General features: G+C 40.0%; 1 pseudogene; it reads right to left on the bottom strand.

The window, feature by feature from the left end:
- Positions 1–7,747: 7,747 nt before the first annotated feature.
- LOC113615307 (40S ribosomal protein S2 pseudogene) lies at positions 7,748–8,455 on the bottom strand (annotated as a pseudogene).
- Between the last annotated feature and the right edge of the window lie 10,729 nt (positions 8,456–19,184).

Consider the following 19,184-nt stretch of genomic DNA (forward strand, 5'->3'; position numbering starts at 1 on the left):
ATGTAAGTACTCATTAAATGTTAGCTATTATCATTGTTATCCTTGGTTTCCCCGTCACCCAGTGGAGTGAAATGTTCTCCAGGTACTCATCATTTCCGACTTGCTTCTATTTACACTCACAACTCTTTTGGGCACATAGTATGAGATCAAGCTATGTTTGAACCATAGTTGAATACATGAGGGATTCAGTGAATGAGTTAATAATGAGATAATAATTGAATTGCACTGAGAGTCTTCTTATGTGAGTCCCTGATGTAAAGTCAAGACTCTTCCGTGCAGCATATGCCTCTGTTCAACATGTGCTGCCTTCAGATGTCTGCATTTTCATTTATCCAGTCTTTGGAAGGTGGTATGGGGGTTACGTGTATGCAGAATTTATGAAGGCAGCCGGGAGAGAGAGGACAGAGCACTGAACAGCAAAGAGAACTCTGTTTGAACCCTGGCTTTGCTACCGTGTGATCTTGAGCAAGCCATTCAACTTATGAGCCTCAGTTTTTTCATCTCTAAAATAGGAATGATGATACCTTTGTTCCAGGGTTCTAGCGCCTGACATTCCAATTGAGGTTTCTTCCCAGTTTTGTATGGTAATAACATATTAAAACATGCTTGTTGGGTTTCCTAAAGTTTGACCTATAGAAGGGCAGGGACACTAAGCACACCAGAAGGAGGCAGAGTAAGGATATTCTGGGGAATATCCAGAATGTCAACAATTGATAACAGTGCCCACTTTCCAATGCTGCTCTCTAACACAGCTGCCAGCCTCCTAGAGCTCAGAGCTATTCCGTGACTCAGCGCAATGCCTCCAGGCTCTAATTTTCTCAGTACTTGGCAGGCAATAGGAGATCAATAAATGTTGAATTGATTTCAGTTACAAAATCACTCATCTACCACTCATACGATTCTCTGTCTCTGTCTTTCTCTCCTCCCAACTTGCTCCCTGCCCCATTCATGCATTCATTCATTCAACAAATACTACCTACCTACCTACCTACTGAGGGTCAGGCCCTCTGCTAGGTTTTGACAGGCACTACTGTAGTGGAAATTACCTTCTCATTCCATTTCCAGTCTCTGTCAGTCAGTCTGGCTGTCTGTTTGTCTTTCTCTTTCTCTTGATTTCATGTAGTATTGCTGTGATTTTATAAAACTTTTTACCTTTTCCCTGTTTATCTCTATCTGCCCCTGCCCAGTCACCACTAATCCACTTCAGTGTTGCTCTGCCCACAAACCCTGAGTTCCTGGTCCCTTATTCCCCATCTAATCTCCATCTAGTCTCCAGAGACAGCTCCTTTTCTGGGGAAATTGGCAAAGAGGATTTATTCCCTATACCACAAGAGAGGGGTCCCAGCTGGTTTCATGCTCTCTATGTGCATGAAGGTCACCACCTAAACTTCTAGGATCTCTAGGGAGCTTCCAGGAAGTTCCAGAAAGGTCCTTTTTATTCCTACTCCTCATTCGCGCCCCAGGCATGCCCTGCCTGGTTTGTAGCTCCCCATCTGGAGTTCCTTTGTGCTCCTGGGAAGTGCTCAAACTAATCTATTCGTAGCCTCACTCAATCAAAATACTGTAAGCACTTACTTCTCTCAAGATTTTTTCTATGCAATTATTCATTTAATCCTCAAAAAGAAAACCAATGAAGTATTAACACTGTCTCCCATTTACGAATGAGGAAACCTAGGCTTAGAGAGATGATATAACTAGCCCAAGGTCCCAGAGTTACTAACTGACAGAGTAGATTCAGAAATTTGAATCTCCTCCTAAGTATCTTTTCCCTCCAACCCTCACCCATCAGTGGACACCACATTATGAGATTGAGTGATAGACACATAGTGATTAGTGATTGAAGAAACAATGTCAGCGTTTATATGGTTCTAGGTCTTGGCATTTCCAACTACCAATCTGACATTTCCTCTTGAATGCCTTACAAGAATTTCAAACTCAAATGTCTCAAATTGAACTTAACATTTCCCTGACTCTTCCTTCTACTTCCCTCTGCTCAAACCAGTTCTCCCCTTCCCTGACAATAGCCCCTGTATTAGTTAAGGACACCACAATCTACCAAGTTGTCTGAGCCAGAATCATGCCCAGGAAGCTTTCTGTGCCCTTCTCTCTGTGTGTCCACCCTCACACCCATGCCCAATACTGATGATTTTACTCCTATGATGCTTTGCTAAACTCTGACCTATTTATACATCCCCGCTGCCAGAACTGTAATTCAAAGCTTCATTACTTCTTGCCTTCACTTTTACAAAAACCACCACTCACCATTTCTTTCAAGTCTCTTTTATTGGTTCTTCCTCATCAATCCAAATGCTTAACACTGGAGCAACTCAGAGCTCAGTCCATAGACCATGTCTCCATCTACAGTTCCTCCCTTGTGATATCATCCAGTCACATCATGTTTAATATCATGTATGTGCCATCAATTTCCCAACTTTTAGCTTCAGAAGCACGTATCCCCTAAACTACAGATTAATATATCCAACTTCCTGTTGGACACCTACACTTGGCTAGCTAATAAACATCTTAAACTTAAAATGCCCTAAACCAAGCTCCAGATCTTCCATAAATCCCAAGCCTATTCCTTATCCTAGGCTTCCTCTTCTAGGTAAATGATAACTTTGTTCTTTCTGTTGCTCAGGCCTTGCTGATCCCAGGATATAGCAAGCATACTCTCCGCAGAGTCTTGCTATTTTCTGCATTGGAAATGTTCTTACACGAGATATATATTTAATTCATTCTTCATGTCATCTAGGTCTCTACTCAGATGACATCTTAGCAGACATGACTTCCCTGACCACCCTGTATAAAATAGCACAACTTCTCCCCCATCACTCTCTACCCCTTTATTCTGCTTTTTTCTTCGAAACACTTATTATTACCTAACAAATTACATACTTATTTGCTTATTTGTTTATGATCTATCCCAGCTGTCTAGAATGAAAGCTCCAATGAGGACAGGGGATTTCTTTTGCTCACTGCAGTATCCAAAGCACTGAGGAGGGTTCCTAGAACATAACAAGTACTCAGTGAATATTTGCTAAATTAATGAATAAATGAGATAAATAAATTAATATTTTTATTAGTAACTATATATACTCTGTATTCTTCAACCCCCAATCACTTGCTTATGCTGTTGTATCTGCCTGGAATGCCTGTGGAAATTTTACTCATTCTCCTAAGTTCCAGTTCAAACGTTGCTTCTTCTGTAAAGCTCCATCAAATGCTCCCCTCAGGCAGAATTAATCTTCCCCTTAAGTATCTTTGTACTGATCTAACCCTAGTATATGACTCTCTACCATACTCATCAGTTTCTGCCTTAGGTTGGAGTTATCTATGTACCAGGATGGTCCCGTGACAAAACACTGAGCTCCTTAAAGTGTATTCCCTGAAGTGTCTAGGATAGTGCCTGGAACATTGTTAAACTGAATGGAAGGAGGCTGAATGCTTATTATCAAAGTAGACAACTCCAATTAAAGATAATTAGCCTTGAGAATGGCAGTGTTACCAGCAACTCAATTAATGAGCTCTAATTGCTCTTCCCAGACATGGACATTAACTGGTATACAGCTTTGGGCTGTGACATGCATGGATCTCTTCATTGTTAACTTTAGTTCTGTGAGTTGTTGCTGCTGCTCTGCCCCTTCCTCCGAGCTACAGGCATAAGGACTAGGGAGTCCAGAGTGGGGTGCATGCCTTCCCCATTAGACTGGGGGAAACTCCCTGGTGTGGAACAATGCTTTTTTCTAAGGCTGGGGGCTACTTAGAGTGAGTGGACAATGTCTCCCTAGTCATATTGGGAGATCTTTAGAGTAAGGAGACCATTGCTTCTCCATCACACTGGGAATACATCAGGGTAACAACAGTTTCTCCCAACAGACAAGCTTCCCCAGGGTGAAGATCATCTCCTGTTAAGAGTTGAAGTCCTCTTACTGTAAAGAAACTGTGTCTCCTCTATTGGAATTAAAGTTCCACCATGTAAGGGACTAAAGTCTATATGAAATGGGAGAACCATCTCTTGGTGATCCCAACCAGTCTCATGGCTTTAAATATCATCTATATGCTGAAGACTTCCAAATTAGTATCTCCTTCCCAAGACCTCTCCCCTAAGCTCCAGACTCCTATCCACCTGTCTAATCTCCTGATTTGATTACTAAAGAGCCTCTAATTGATCTCCTTGCTTCTATTCTTGCCACCCACCTATACTTTCCTTCTCAACAGAGAAGCCAGAATGATCTTTTAAAAATATAAGTCAGATCATGCCACTTTATTCAAAATACTTTGGATCTAAGTATTTTTTATTGTGGTGAAATACACATAACATCCAACTTACCATTAGTGATTCTTAGTGCATTCAGTGTCGTGCAATCATTACCACTATCTAGTTGTAGAATTTTATCACCCCTACAGGAAATCCCATATCCATTAAATAGTCCCCATTCTGCCCTCTGGCAACCACTTATCTGTCTTCTGTGGCTATGGATTTGCCTATTTTAAACATTTCATATAAATGGAACCATACAATATGTGGCCTTTTGTGTATGGCTTCTTTCACCTATCATGATGTTTTCAAGGTTCATCCATGTTGTAGCACGTACCCATACCTCATTCCTCTCTATGGCTGAGCAATATTCCATTGTATGGCTATACCATATTTTGTTTATCCAGTCATCTGTTGTTGGACATTGGGTTGTTTCCTTTTATGGCTATTATGAATAAGGCTGCTATGAATATTCATATACAAGTATCTATTTGCATCTCTGTTTTCAATTCTTTTGGGTATGTACATAAAAGTTCTGGGTCATATGGTAATTCTATCTTTAACTTCTTAAGAAACCAACAAACTGTCTTCCACAGTGGCAAGATCTGATTTTCACTCAGAATAAAATTCCATACAATAACCTAAAAGGCCCTACATGATCTGATCCACCACCTACTAACTCTCTGACTTGACTCACTCTACTTTAGCCATCCTTGCTTCTCTTGTTGTTCCTCAAACTCACCAGGCACACCCCCACTTCAAGGTCTTTACACTAGCTGTCTCCTCTGCCTGGAACATTCTTCCCCAGATATCTCTGTGATGCTCCTTCACTTCCTCTAGATTTTTTGTTCAAATGTCACCTACTTCTCTAGGTGAAATTGAAAACCTAGTCCCACTCCAGCACTCCCTATCCCCTTCCCCTGCTGTATGTATATATCCCTGCAGTCTTCTAGAGGTACCATAACAAAGTACCACAGACTGGGTGGGTTAAAGAACAGAAACTTATTTTCTCACACTTGTGGAGCCTACAAGTCTGGGAGTAAGCAGGGTTTATTTCTTCTGAAGCCTCTCTCTTTGGCTTATATACGGCTGTCTTCTCCCTGTGTTTTTTACAAGGTCTTCCCTTTGTACATGTCTATGTCCAAATTTCCTCTTCTTATAAGGACATCAGTCACAATGGATTAGGGCCCACCCTAAAGACCCCAGTTTAATTTAAAACTCTTTGAAGTTCTTATCTACAAATACAGTCACATTCTGAGACACTGGCGGTTGGGACTTCAATATATGAATTTGGAGGGGACACAGTTTTGTTCATAACACCTGTTTTATATTTTTCCTTAGCACTTATTAATATATAGTAAAACATACTATATATTTTATTTACATATTAAATGTATTCTTTGTTGTCTATTTCCCCAACTAAATATTCATTCATCCAATATATTTTTATTGGGGACCCATATTCCACTGTGCCTAGAATAGTTCCTAGAATATAAGTCCCCAATAGATATATATTGGATGAATGAATATTTCCTTTACCAGACTTAGAGGTTCCTGAGGACTGAAACTCCTCAGAGAATAAAAACTATCTCTCCCTCATCACCCAGGCCTTTCTTTCTTCATGGTCAGGAACCACTTCTCTTCTCGACTAGGCTGTGATTCTTCTCTCATTAAATACCAAGGGTAGTGTGTTTTGCTTTATATGAAATCATTCATTTCAAGTCCAATGCTAAAAGAAAAAAATCAATGCCTAGTGAATAAATTCTCTTTAATGTGTCATGTTAACAAAACTGTAGATTTATGACCCAACCATTTACCCTCCCTGCTTTGATGTTGGGCTTTTGATGCTAATTTGATTCATTTATCTCTTACCAATGTACAAAGACTGCTGAGCACAGGAACTTTTTGGTGCAGTAGAAAAAGTACTGAGCAAAAACTAAATAAAAAATGAGTCCAGGTTCCGCCATTTGTCCCTAACTTTTTGTGCAACCTCACACGACTTCCTCTCTGAAGGACTCTGTTTCCTCAGGTGCAAAAGGAGAGGATAGGGGAAAATTTCTATGTTCCCAGTCTTACTGAATGCCACCACATTTACCCAATTGCTTAAGCCAAAATCCTTATTATAACCCTGGATTTCTCTCTTTTCCTCACCCCTTATATCCAATCCATCAGTAAGTCCTGTCCTGTCCATTCTATCTTCTAAAAATATCTCCTATCAGATATATACTTTCTGTTTCTACTACTACTACCTTAGTGTAAGCCAACATCATCTCTAACCTGTACTACTACAATAATCTCTTATCTGGTTTACCCACCTGAGTCTTTTTAAATGTCATATCTAAATATAATATTTATGTCATTCTCCTATTTGCAACCAATTATTTCTCCCCATTACTCTCAGGAAAAAGTTCCATAACCTGGTGTCTAAGAATTCTCATGACCTGGCCTCTACTTAACTCTCTAACTTCATGTCCTGCCTCATTCCTCATGCTTCAGTCCTTAAATACTCTCCCCCACTAAGATCCTACTTGCTCCAGTCCCTTAGCCTGGACTTGGGTCCTGTTCACAACTCCCACCAGCTACACACTCATACCTCTCCCCTTCATAAGACCACTCTCACTCATCTGACAAGACTCACCTGAGGTGACATCTCATGCTGGAATTTTTCCCTTTATCCTCACTTTATACCAATTGTCTCTCAATTGTGCTTCCACAAAGTTTTGCATCAACTGATAACAACATTATCTCCTTGTACTGTAATTGTTCACTTAGCCACCATTCTCCCCCTATGAGACAATGAACTCAATGACAGGAATAATGTCTTATTCATCTCGGTATCTCCAGTGCCAAGCCCAAGCACCTTACACACAGTAGATACTCAGAGAGTAAGTTGAAAAGAAACTCAAAGTTCCCTTCTAGGATAAGTGGAAATACCCATGAACTTATACATTGGACCAAGTCATAAAAATTTAGTTCAAGTCCCTACTCAGTCCACTTCCTGTGTGACTGAAGTGCATCTGTGTGAAATAGATGCTAGTCAATAAGATTTAGTGAGCTTTTACTATGTGCTAGGCACTGTGTTGGGTGTTTTACCCAGAAAAATCTCAATTAATTCTCACAAACAACCCTCTGAGATAGATATTATTATTATTACATTATTACTGTTTTAGAGATGAGGAAACAGATTTCATGTTGATAACTGAACTGATCACAGTCACAGAAGTTGGGATATAGAGTACTGGGGACTCTTTACAAAGAAGTAAGGAGACACAAAGTCATCTGGCCTCCAAGTCGAGGGCACTGGTGGTGAGAGACCAATAACAAGTTGTGACCTCTGGGGCAGAGGGGGACAGTGGCTCCAGTAGGCATGAGAGGCTGGCAGCCAGCCCCAATACTGCCAGAGCAAACTTGGTAACAGTCCAAGGAAAGTGGTAGAGTGGGTGAGGGAAAGAAGGAAAGTTTTTTTTGTTTGTTTTGTTTTTTTAAACCAGCTTCATTCACTTTATTTTTCTTATAGAAAACTATGTGGTGGCTACAGCTGGAGCCTGAGTCCTCTGCACGGAAACTCTGGTGTGGGTCTTTACAAGATGGTCAGTGAATTCCTGATACAGAGACTTGGTGAACACAGTCTCTTGCCAGAGATCAGGAGTGATATAACTGTAGGTCTTGGAAATGGCATCCAAATTGGCCTTGGTGAAGCTACCCAGCGTGGCAGTGCAGCCCCCCGCAGAGGTGTAGCAGCAGTCAATGCCAGCCATCATCAGTAGCTTCTTGGGCACGATGCCAGGGCCCCTGGGGGCAGGGAAGAGGCGCACCAGCACAGAGCCACAGAGGCCAGTCACCTTGCAAGGGACGGTATGGGGCTTGCAGATCTTGTTCCCCCAGTAGCCTCGTCGCACGGGGGCAATGGAGAGAGAGCTTGGCCAGAATGATGGCCCCACGGATGGCAGTGGCTACCTCCTTAGAGCACTTCAACCAACATGTCCGTTGTAATCCCTGATGGCAACAAATGCCTTGAACCTGGTCCGCTGGCCAGCACGGGTCTGCTTTTGCACAGGCATGGTCTTCAAAACTTCATCCTTGAGGGATGCCCCCAAGAAAAAGTCAATGATCTCAGATTCCTTGATGGGCAGAGAAGAGAGACAGATCTCCTCCAGGGACTTGATCTTCATGTCCTTGACCAGGAGGCCCAGCTTGGTGACAGGGAGACCCTCCTTGTCCTCGGCCTTGCCTCCGCAAGCTCCGCGGCCTCGGCCCCCGGCCCCGGACGCCGCTGCTCTAGATACTGTGAGATAGGTCATCAGCTTCTAGTTTTGCCTCCTTTTCCTTTTTTTCCCTTAAAGGGTGTGTGTATGTGTGTGTGTGTGTGTGTGTGTGTACTTGGGGGTAGGAGGAAGCAGGTGTAACTGGTTGAGTTTAACTGAGTATGAAATCTATTTATGGACCATGGGTGGCATTATTTTTTATGTGTGTTGGCTACCAACTGCCTCTCTCCCTGCCCTTTCCTTGGCTCCCTTGAGTCACTCTGCACTTCCTGGGCACCCTGCTCTCCAAAGCCACAGGGGGCTTCCCAAAGAGAACATCTCCAGATTGTCCTTCCCCAGAATGTGTCAGGGTTTCAAGAAAAAAGCAAGGGCAATCAACCCTAGGTCTTTCTTGGCAAGGATTCACAAGAAAATCCTGCCACTGACATCCGATTTGAGTCTGAGAATATCTTGGGGGGGGGGTGGTCATTCACCATCGTACTCTGAGATGAAGCTTTAAGACAGAAGGAAAATAATGGAGAGACTGGGTCCACTGATAATAAAAACTTATAGAATAAAACCCCTTTCTCTAGGAAGAAGCCGCTTCTTTCTAGAATGTCTGAGTTGACAAGCAGAATGTAAGCTGGGGATCAGCACCTATGTGACCTCTTGGGCCAGGCACTCTTAGGCAGACAACAAGCCTGCACAACTTTGTAATGGATCAGATTCCCACAAAGGCTCGCTTACCCACAAAATACAGCCATATTTCTTATTTTGGTATCTTGGCACACTCAGTCCTCTCTGCCAAGAATGACCTTTCTCCTCTTCTCAACCTTAAGCTTCTATTTATTAATCAAGCCTCTGCTCAAGTATCCTCTCCTTTGTGAAGACTTCCCTGATCTCCAGGCAGCTAAACAGCTTCTTATTCCTTTGGAGTCCCACGGTGCTGTGCTTAGACTTCTACTCCAGCAATTTTACACTGTTTTTGATCAAAGTTCTGTCTGCCTTGCTGGATCTCAAGCTCCTCAAGGAAAGGTGCCATGGCTAACACAACCTTGTATCTTATCCTGGCCCCCCAATTTCACTCCCCCAATCTCACCACTACTTGAACCACACAGGGCCTGGCACACTGTAGGCACTCAGCATATAAGGAACGTTGAACAAATATGGAACAATGTGAGGAATACTTGGTGTCAAGTAATAGGATACAGAAAAAGGAGAATTCCAAAATAAGAATCCAGTTTCCCAAAGCACCGAGCTGATCTCCCTGTGCTATGTGGCTGCCTCCCACTAGCTATCTATTTTACATTTGGTAGTGTATATAAGTCCATGCCACTCTCTCACTTCGTCCCAGCTTACCCTTCCCCATGCCCGTGTCCTCAAGTCCAGGTGGGTTAGCGAGGGTGGGAGGGACATGCAAGAGAGAGGAGATATGGGGATATATGTATACATATAGCTGATTCACTTTGTTATATAAAGAAAAACTAACACACCATTGTAAAGCAATTATACTCCAATAAAGATGTTAAAAAAAAAAAAAAGAATCAAGTTTCCCAATAGAGCCTTGAAAAATCTCTGATGGATCAAGCTGATTCCTCTGCTGGCTGATGAAGTCAAATTCTCACAAGCCACAGAAGTGGCCATTTCAGTCAGCACTGAACAATTTCTTCAGTTTGGCTTTTGGGCAAGCTCTCTGCTTCTACCTATAGCACTATTTCGTGACATTCAGAGCCTAATTGCCATATTCCCTCTTCGCCCATAGTTAATGAACACATTTCCTTCCCTGATAGTGGAGCCACTCTGCAGGCCTTGTAATGGTTGGGAATGTTTCACGGTGGTGCTTTCTGGAGATAGCTTCTGGAGGTCACCTTGAGGATGACCTCCTTTCCTGCCATATTCTAAACTCATTGCTGTGGAGGTAGAATCAGTCCTGAGGAGCTCAAGATCTCTGGGAGGCTGGACATGGAAGAAACATGACTGGCCTCCCTGGTCTCCAGCCCCTTCTTTCCAGGTCCATTGTCCATTCACAGTTAACAAATGGATATAGGGATAACAACTCTACCTACTCATGATGGTCAAGTTAGCTTTTCCAGTATGTTAATCCCTTCCTTTACCTGCTGTTCTATTGACATGAGAAACCCCAAATCACCAGGTGGCAGCCATAGCTTTAAGTTTATTAGGAATCTTACAGTGTCCCCTGGTAGACGTATCCACCTTCTAGAAACCAGGCCACCTAGAACCACAGAACTTAAAGTTTTCAAGTGGGTCATTGGAAATGATGGTGAGTGGGGCCACTCCTTCTTCCACCCATTTCCCCCATATCTATGTAGTCTACCTGTTGGAGATGGAGCACCATATAATGACGATTCGTTCAAGACATAGACTGCTTCATTAAAGGACAGAATCTCCAAATCATAGGCATCATATCTAAGATGTTGCCTTATCTGAGCCTTCAAGAGACTATGCTAGTACTCTTTTAGGTTGGCAGCTTCTGGGTAATGTGACATATGACAGAACCAGTGGATTGCATAGTGACACACCCATTGTCATTCCTCTTTTGCCATGAAGTGAATTCGTTAATGCAAAGTAGTAATATGCAGGACCTCATGTTGGAAAATCAGACTTTCTTTGAGAACTCAAACAGTAGAGTTGTCTGATGCACTGCAGGCAAGAAAGGTAAGTCCTTACTCAGGATAAAAGTAAATCTACAGGGCAGGATGTAATCAACTTGCCACTAAATGTCTGGTTTGTCTCTTCAAGGGAAAGTACCATATTGAGGTTTTAGCATTGGCCTCTGGTACTGAAAGATCAGAAAGATACTCAAGATACCAAGTGGTAGTAGCTAATAAGTCTTGGTAAGAGAGAGCCCATGTTGTTGGTCCAATATGTAGTTTCTATCTCTGATATCATGATTACTCCATTCATAGGTGCATTGTGCAAGTGCTGGTATTCCAAAAACAGAGGCTGGCTGACATCTACTGAGAAAGTCATTCTGTTGACTTGTTTAATGCTTCTTTTTCAGTAGATGTTCTCTCATGAGCCTTACTGTGAGACATAAAGATCCTCACACTGTGTGCACGCCTTTAGGTCCATCCACATGCCTCTCCTTTTGCCTTGACCTTCCAATCTTGCTTCTCCCAACAACTTGACCAACCAGTCAAACTATTCACCACTGCCCAGAAGTCCATATATATGCTTATTTATGTCTCCACCCAAAGTGGATGATTGATCAGCTCTGCAACTTGAAGCATTTTTCCTTACTACTGTATTTCAGAGTTGCCTCAGACTGGGCCTGTAGTGCAGCTGTCATTCATTATTTGTTCACATCAACACAGGAACCAGACTCAGGCTTTTTCCTCCTCTGTCAATCAGTCATAGAGAAGGCCTTATGAGGCCACAGATGTGAGCTGAAAGAGAGGCCTTATTGCAACAACAGGGACTGGGGCACTAGTTCAAGTAACTTACTCATTCCCTCTGGACATACTCAGATCTAATTCCAAATACACTACTTCTATCATACCATGGATTGCTGCTGTGACGGCCCAATCTTATGGGTCTGACAGAACCCGGTTCACGAGGGAAGTTCTGGTTGCATAGTCGATTAATGTCCCATGGACAGACACTCATTCATTCTCTACCAGAACCAAATAGCAAATATGCAGTTTCTTTCTAAATGGTATATATTTCTCTGTGGTAGACAGTGTGGACTTACTTCAGAACGCTAGGGGTTTGTGCTTCACCTTTACTGTTCAGGTTCACCAGAGACTCTATATGGCATCTTCATCTACCACAAATATCTCTAGCACCATGGAATCTGCCAGAGGGTTTATCCCAAGAGACAGTGCCACTTGTACTATAGCCAGACCTTCCTCAATGCCTTTTCTTGCTTTTAGTCCCACTTAACATGTCAAAGTTGTCTCATAGATGGGTCAGGCCAGTATTCCCAATTACAGTATATGTAGTCTCCAAAATCCAAACAGACCTACCAAGCACTGTGGTACCTTCTCAGTAGTAAGAGATGCAAGGTACAATAACATGTCCTTTTCAAGGAAGAGGCATGGCTGCATGGCCCAGATAACTTGATCCTTTAAAAATTCACCAAATGACAAGTCCCTGTGTCCTTATGAGATTTATCTACCACCCTCTGGAGTTTATGAATCCAAAATATTTGCTACTTCCTCTTTATCAGAGCCAAGTAAATTGATATTATCAACATAGTGGACTAGCATGAGATCCTACAGAATTTCCAGACTATCAAATTCTTTTGGGACTATTCTGACAAAGAGCAGGAGAGTTAAAATAGACCTGCACGAAGACCATTAATATAGGCCACTGTCTATCCAGGTGAATGTAAATAACTTCTCATCCTTCTTTCTGATGAATATTCAAACAAATCCTTTAGCTATATCAAAGTCACATACCAAATACCAGAGGATATATTAATGATCCATTACAGTAAGAACACCATATCTAGTATAGAAGCACTACTAGGGGCTATTTTGTGTTAAGTTTATGTTAGTTTATCCTCATCTGCCAAGATCCACATGATTTTTGCAGGGTGAATTATATGGGATCACAATAAGGATTACCACTCCTGCAGGGTTTTGTGTGGACATAGCTTTTCAAATAAGTTGAGTAAATACCTAGGAGCATGATTGCTGGGTCATATGGTGAGATTTTGTTTAGTTTTGTAAGAAACTGCCAAATGTCTTCAAAAGAGGCTGTATCATTTTTCATTCTCATACTTAATGAATGAGAGTTCCTTATATGTGGAACCTAAAAAGGAAAAATTCAGAGAAATTGAGGATAGAGTGGTGGTTACCAGGGGTTGGGAGTGGGGGAAACAAGGAGATATTGCTCAAAGGGTACAGACTCCCAGTTATAAGATTAACAACGTAGTGACTATAGCTAATAATACTGTATCATATATGTCATATAGTCAGAAGGAGACAGTGAAAATATCTTACAATGTGATAAAGCTAAAACTGAGTTATATCCTTGGAGCCTTGTGTGAGCACAGAAGAGGAGCATTTGAATTTGCAGAGGGACAGAAGTGTCATGGAGGATTCCATGGATGAAGTGGCTTTTGAACTGGATTCATTTTACCCTTCCTTTTCCTAACTGCTGGAGATACAACAGTGAGCAACACAGACACAACCACTGCTCTCTTGGGGCTTATATTCTAGTTAGGTGTGACTCAAATAAGCATAACTAAAAATTTTTTAACTGCCTTTAATTATGAGAGAGGAAGGGATGGTGAAAACAAGGGAAACATTGCAAAGGCACAGAGATGTAAATGCACATCATGTGTCTGGGGACTCAGAGCCCATCAAGTGTGGCCCCAATATAAGCAGGGCTGGGACTCAGGTAAACTGAGTGAAACATCTAGGGCACAAAAAATTTAAGGAAGCACTCACTCTTAGGTTCATACCTTAGGCACCTCACTCTAGTCCCAGCTTTGAGCACAGGGTTTGTAATGGGGAGCTGGAAGAATTTAGATCAAGACACCAGACTGGGGCCATATTGTGAAAAGTCTTGCAAGCTTTACTAAGAAATTGGAGCTTCAGCTTTAGGTAATGGGAAATCATATTTATGCTTTAGAAAGGTCATTTTACAAACTGTGGGAAAAGGAGTAGGGTCAGTATATGACAGGAATCAGATGGCCATTGAAAAGACAACTGCTTTTCTCTGTATGTGACACTCATAGCTATTTTTGAGGGCTGAGGGGAAGGAAGGAGACAGAGCAGAGGAAGGCATTCAAGAACTGAAATGAGTGAACTCCAGGAGGGCAGGGACAGTTATCAATACTATTTCATTCTCAGTTGTAGACCTCAGTACCTTTGACAGTGCCTGGAGCATAGGAATAGTTTAATAACTATTTGTGAATGAATACATGAGTAAATGGAAAATATAGGAGCAAGATCCCTCAGGATCTTGGAGAGAAGAGATTTTCAGGGTAGGAATTTGTCTTATAAAGGAGAGGGACACTCCTTTCTTGGGAGAAGAGGCTAACACAAAGGTGATAACTCTCTGCCAGGAGATTGCACTGTGAAGACAAATGTAATGCCAGTGATCTTAGGGGATGTAGCAATAGTAAGACTGAGGACTAGAAGACAGTGAAGCAAGATATGCATGGCCTTGGGTCAGTGGTAGGGTAACTTGAGTGACAAAGTCTCCAAGGGTTTTCCATGGGCCAGGAAAGCTCCCAAGCTATTGAATTGTTGTGATTTTCACAGACTCTAAAGAAGCTGTATATAAAAATCAATATATCCAATCCTCTCTCCCTCTCTCTCTTTCACACACACACACACACACACACACACACACACACACACACACACACAAGAGAACCACAGTCAACTTACAATGGTCGGGAATGCTTTTCCCTGAGGATTATTTATGCCAAGTTTGAAGAAAGGCAGTTGAGTAGTGAAACTCAAAAAGTTTCTCATTCTACCCAGGGAAAAATAATCAAACAGAGCTAACGAGGTACAATGGAACTGACAATTTAAAAAGAACATTTTTATGGGAAGAAGAAACAAGATGGTTCACCTGGTATTCCCAACAGATACATTGTTATGTAAAGTCTGCAAGGGTACTCAGATATTCTGGGACGAAACAACACTGGAAAGACCAAAAGTTAGACTAAGGAGATGGTCTTTGGATGGCATAGTCATACCAAGCTGTTAAGAGGTTGTTGAGGTCATTTGGGAGACACCCTCAGCCTTTCAAGAGCATTTCAGGGCTAAGGCAAGCTCCTCTTGCCATTTATAACTGTCCTACATTGGACAGTTGGAGTCCAAAGTTGATCATTTATGAGTCATTTTATAGACTGTGTCCAAAATACACCACTCAGCAAGACGTTAATAGATATGCCATGAAAAAGAGATTCTCTGGTCTAGTCAGTGTGGAAAATACTGGGCTATATACAATTAATCTGTATGCTTTACTGCAGTATGTTTCAAAACCTTTAACATAGTAAATGGATACTATATCCAAGAAGGAGATAAAGTTTGCTGTTTCCCCAGTAATTTAACCCAGAATACCTGACTAGGGTTTTACAGACTATCATTTGGGAAACATTGTTCTAAAGCATCATTCCTGGAAGGCTATTGTTAAAATGCAAATAGAACACTTAGGGGAAAGTAATACATTAACTATTAGCACCCACTTTCATATTTGATGACAACATGTTCCTGGAGGGATAGAGTATCAGAAATATACGTTGTTCTCAGGAAGCTCACAGTCTATTGGTGACAGAGAAGAAAGAATGAAATACACAATAAATATTATGGTAAGGAATTACATATGCTATAAGATGGTGGTGTCTTGGAAGAGGGTGGTGGCGGTGAAAAGGGAAAGAAATTGACAGATTTGGGAACTATTTTAGAGGTAAGATCAATAGAACTTAGTAATGGACTGAAGAATGTAGGGTGAAGAAAAGGTGAAAGTGAAAAAATGACCCTAAGGGGTTTGATTTTGCAACCACATGGGTGACGATGCCAATCACTGTGACAGAGAGTGAAAAGGGGAGACGGTTGTGGGAAGACAATGAGTTTAACCTGTGGGAATTCTAAAGGCAGTTATTTTCAGGATCACCCTACATGGCTGTTATCACTCTCTCTGCTCTGCTACATGGTAATATGAACCAGTTCTCATGAGAGATGTCACATTAAAGATTCTGTCTAAGTCATTTATCCTCTTACTTATTTCTATGGTAGCTTAATTGATTAACTGAAATACCAGACATGGCCTACAGCAGTTAGGACTTCACAGACAAAACAGAGCTATTCACAGAATAACGTTGTTTCTGATCAAATATAGGAGATAACCAGATTAATGGATTAAAATTAACATTTATAAACGTTTCACATTAAATGGGTGAAAATACAGCAAATTGTATGTAGTGTTTTAAAAATTTCTATTTACTCAATCAACCAATATTTACTGTGTGTCCAGTAACTGCCAAGTTCAATACTGAATTACACAAAGATGAATCAGTCAAAGTTCTTTCTATTGAATTGTTCAGAGTCTTGGAGTAGATGGGTGTCACAGACATGAAAAATTAAATGAAATAAAGTTTTAGAGGTTTTGTGATAAAAGGCCATAATGGACTTAGTAAGGGAACAATGGTGGAAATATGCCATTCTAGTTGAGGATGGGCAAAGAACTTGACACAAACTCATTCTTGCACAATAGAAAAGATGTTTTCCAAGTGGACAAAATAGTGAGATGGAACACAAGAATGACATTCCAGAAAAAAAAGAACATTATTGCAAAGACATAGATGTTTAAAATATGTCTTGGAGGTAATAAGAAGCAATTTAAGGATTTTAAGCAAAGAAGTAATAAGTCAGACTTATGATTTATAACGATAACTCTGGCAATTATATGGAGGGCAAATCAGACAGAACAAGGCTCTTCCTGAGGGCCCTGAGGGCAAGAAAGCAATTAAAAGCTTCTGAAAGAGTTCAAATAGGAGATAATGGAGCAGTATCTGTGGGGATGGAGAGGAGATAGACCAAAGAGATGTCAAAAAGGTAGAACTTACTGACTTTCTGCATGTGCTATGGACATCAAGAATGGAGTCTAAACTTAATTCTCTTATTTTTTTCTACATGAACAACTTAATTGATAGTACTTCTTTCAGTAAGATGGGAAGATTGGCAGGGGGAAGTTTGGGGTAGAAGATGATGATTTTAGTTTTAACATGAATGTGAAGTATCAGAGAGATGTGAAGATACTCGTTACACATTTAGATATATGAGCCTGGATTCAGATGAAAGGTCTAGCTGGAAATATATTTAAGAGTTGGCAATGTGTATGTGGTATTTGATTAAGAGGAATGGAAGGACTTCTGCTTCCTAGAAGGGTGGACAAGCACCCTTGTCAAAAACACTACATTTTAAAAAATGGATAAAACACTAACACACACATGCAAATGAATAAAGACAAAGAAAGTATGATGAACATAATGAAACATGACCTCTTTGTCATGCATAGAACAACTCCAACCAAAAATGGCAGGATTCATTTGCTTTTCATGGGTATAGGGAGCATTTAACAAAATTGATCATATGTTTCACAACACAGAAAGCCTCAACACGCTTATAAAGACTGAAATCATTCAAAACATCTTCTTGACTTCAATGGAAGTAACCTAGAAACCAACAGTAAAACAATAAATAAAATATATTTTACATTATTAAATAATCAAAGGATCAAAGATAAAATCACAAGTAAAAAATATTTCAAAGTGAAATAGAATAAATACAATGAATATGTCAAAATTTGTGGTAAGCAGCTTTAACAGACATTAGTAGAATATGTGTGTGTGTATATATATATATTCTCATATTATAATCGAGGAAACACTGAAAATCAATTTTTAAGTCTACATTATAAGAAGTTAGAAAAATAATGGTAAAGTTTAACATTAGACTATTATAAGGAAGAAAATAAGAAATATCTGGTTATAAATCAATTTAATTTTAAAAATGTAAAATAGAGAAAAATGAAAGGGACAAAACTGTGTTCTTTGAAAAGCTGAATAAAATTGATAAAATGTCTAGTAAGACTGGTTAAGAAAAAGAGAAAACAGAAATTACTAATATCAGAAAAAAGGCATATTACAAGAGATCCTAAAGATATTTAAAACTAATGAGGTTATTGTGAACAAATGTATGCAATTAAATTTAAAATTTAGAGAAAAAAAAGCAAATTGCTTGAAAATATGATTTACCGAAGCTGAAAAAATAATGCACAGGAAATCTGAATAATCCAATATCTGTAAAGAAATTTACTCTATTACTTAAAACTTTCCCATAACAAAACCCCAGACCCAGCAGTTAAGAAAGAAATAGCATTAATTTTGCAAAATTCATACACATAACTAAATAAGAAGAAAGACATCTCAGATATTTTTTAAGAAACCAACAAAACTTTGATTCCAAAATCTGATCAGGACATTGAAAGAAAGAAAAATTACAAATCTCTCTCATGAATATAGATGTTAAAAAAAAAAACCCTTACTAAACCTTTAACATTTCAAATCTAGCAATAAATAAATCAATAGACTATATCACAATCAGGTGATCTTCATTCTGGGTATCCAAGGGTGGTTTATCATGCAAAAATAATTCAATGTAGTTCATCACATTACCAAAGGTAAAAAGAGAAAAATCAGAACCATATTAATAGAGGCAGAAATGGTATTTGACAAAATTTAAAACATGCTCGTGGTAAACGTTTATAGCAAAATAGGAATGACAGGCAACTTGCTCATTCTAAGAAAAAACATTTCAAAAAGACTTCAGCAAACATTACATTCAATGGCAAAAATGAAATATTTTACCATCACTATTAAAAAAAACACCAGGGATGACTTCTATTATCACCTTTAATCAAGTTTGTACTGCAGGTCCAAACTAGTACAATAAAACAAGAAAAAGAAATTAAAGTCATAAGGATGAGAAAGGTTGAAATAAAATTTTCATTATTTACACACGAGATTGGATACTTAATGAAACCAAGGAATTTATGAACATACTCTTAGAATTAAGTGAATTTAGCAAGTCAGGATACAAAAATCAATTTTATTTATTTCAGCAACAAACATTTAAATTAAAAAGGAAATTTTATCATCCTGCACAACATGGATACTCCTTCCCAGCAATCTTCCT

The sequence above is a fragment of the Aethalodelphis obliquidens genome, unplaced genomic scaffold, assembly GCF_003676395.1.
Source record: "Aethalodelphis obliquidens isolate GAN/ISIS:26980383/991018 unplaced genomic scaffold, ASM367639v1 scaffold115, whole genome shotgun sequence".
Lineage (NCBI taxonomy): Eukaryota > Metazoa > Chordata > Mammalia > Artiodactyla > Delphinidae > Aethalodelphis > Aethalodelphis obliquidens.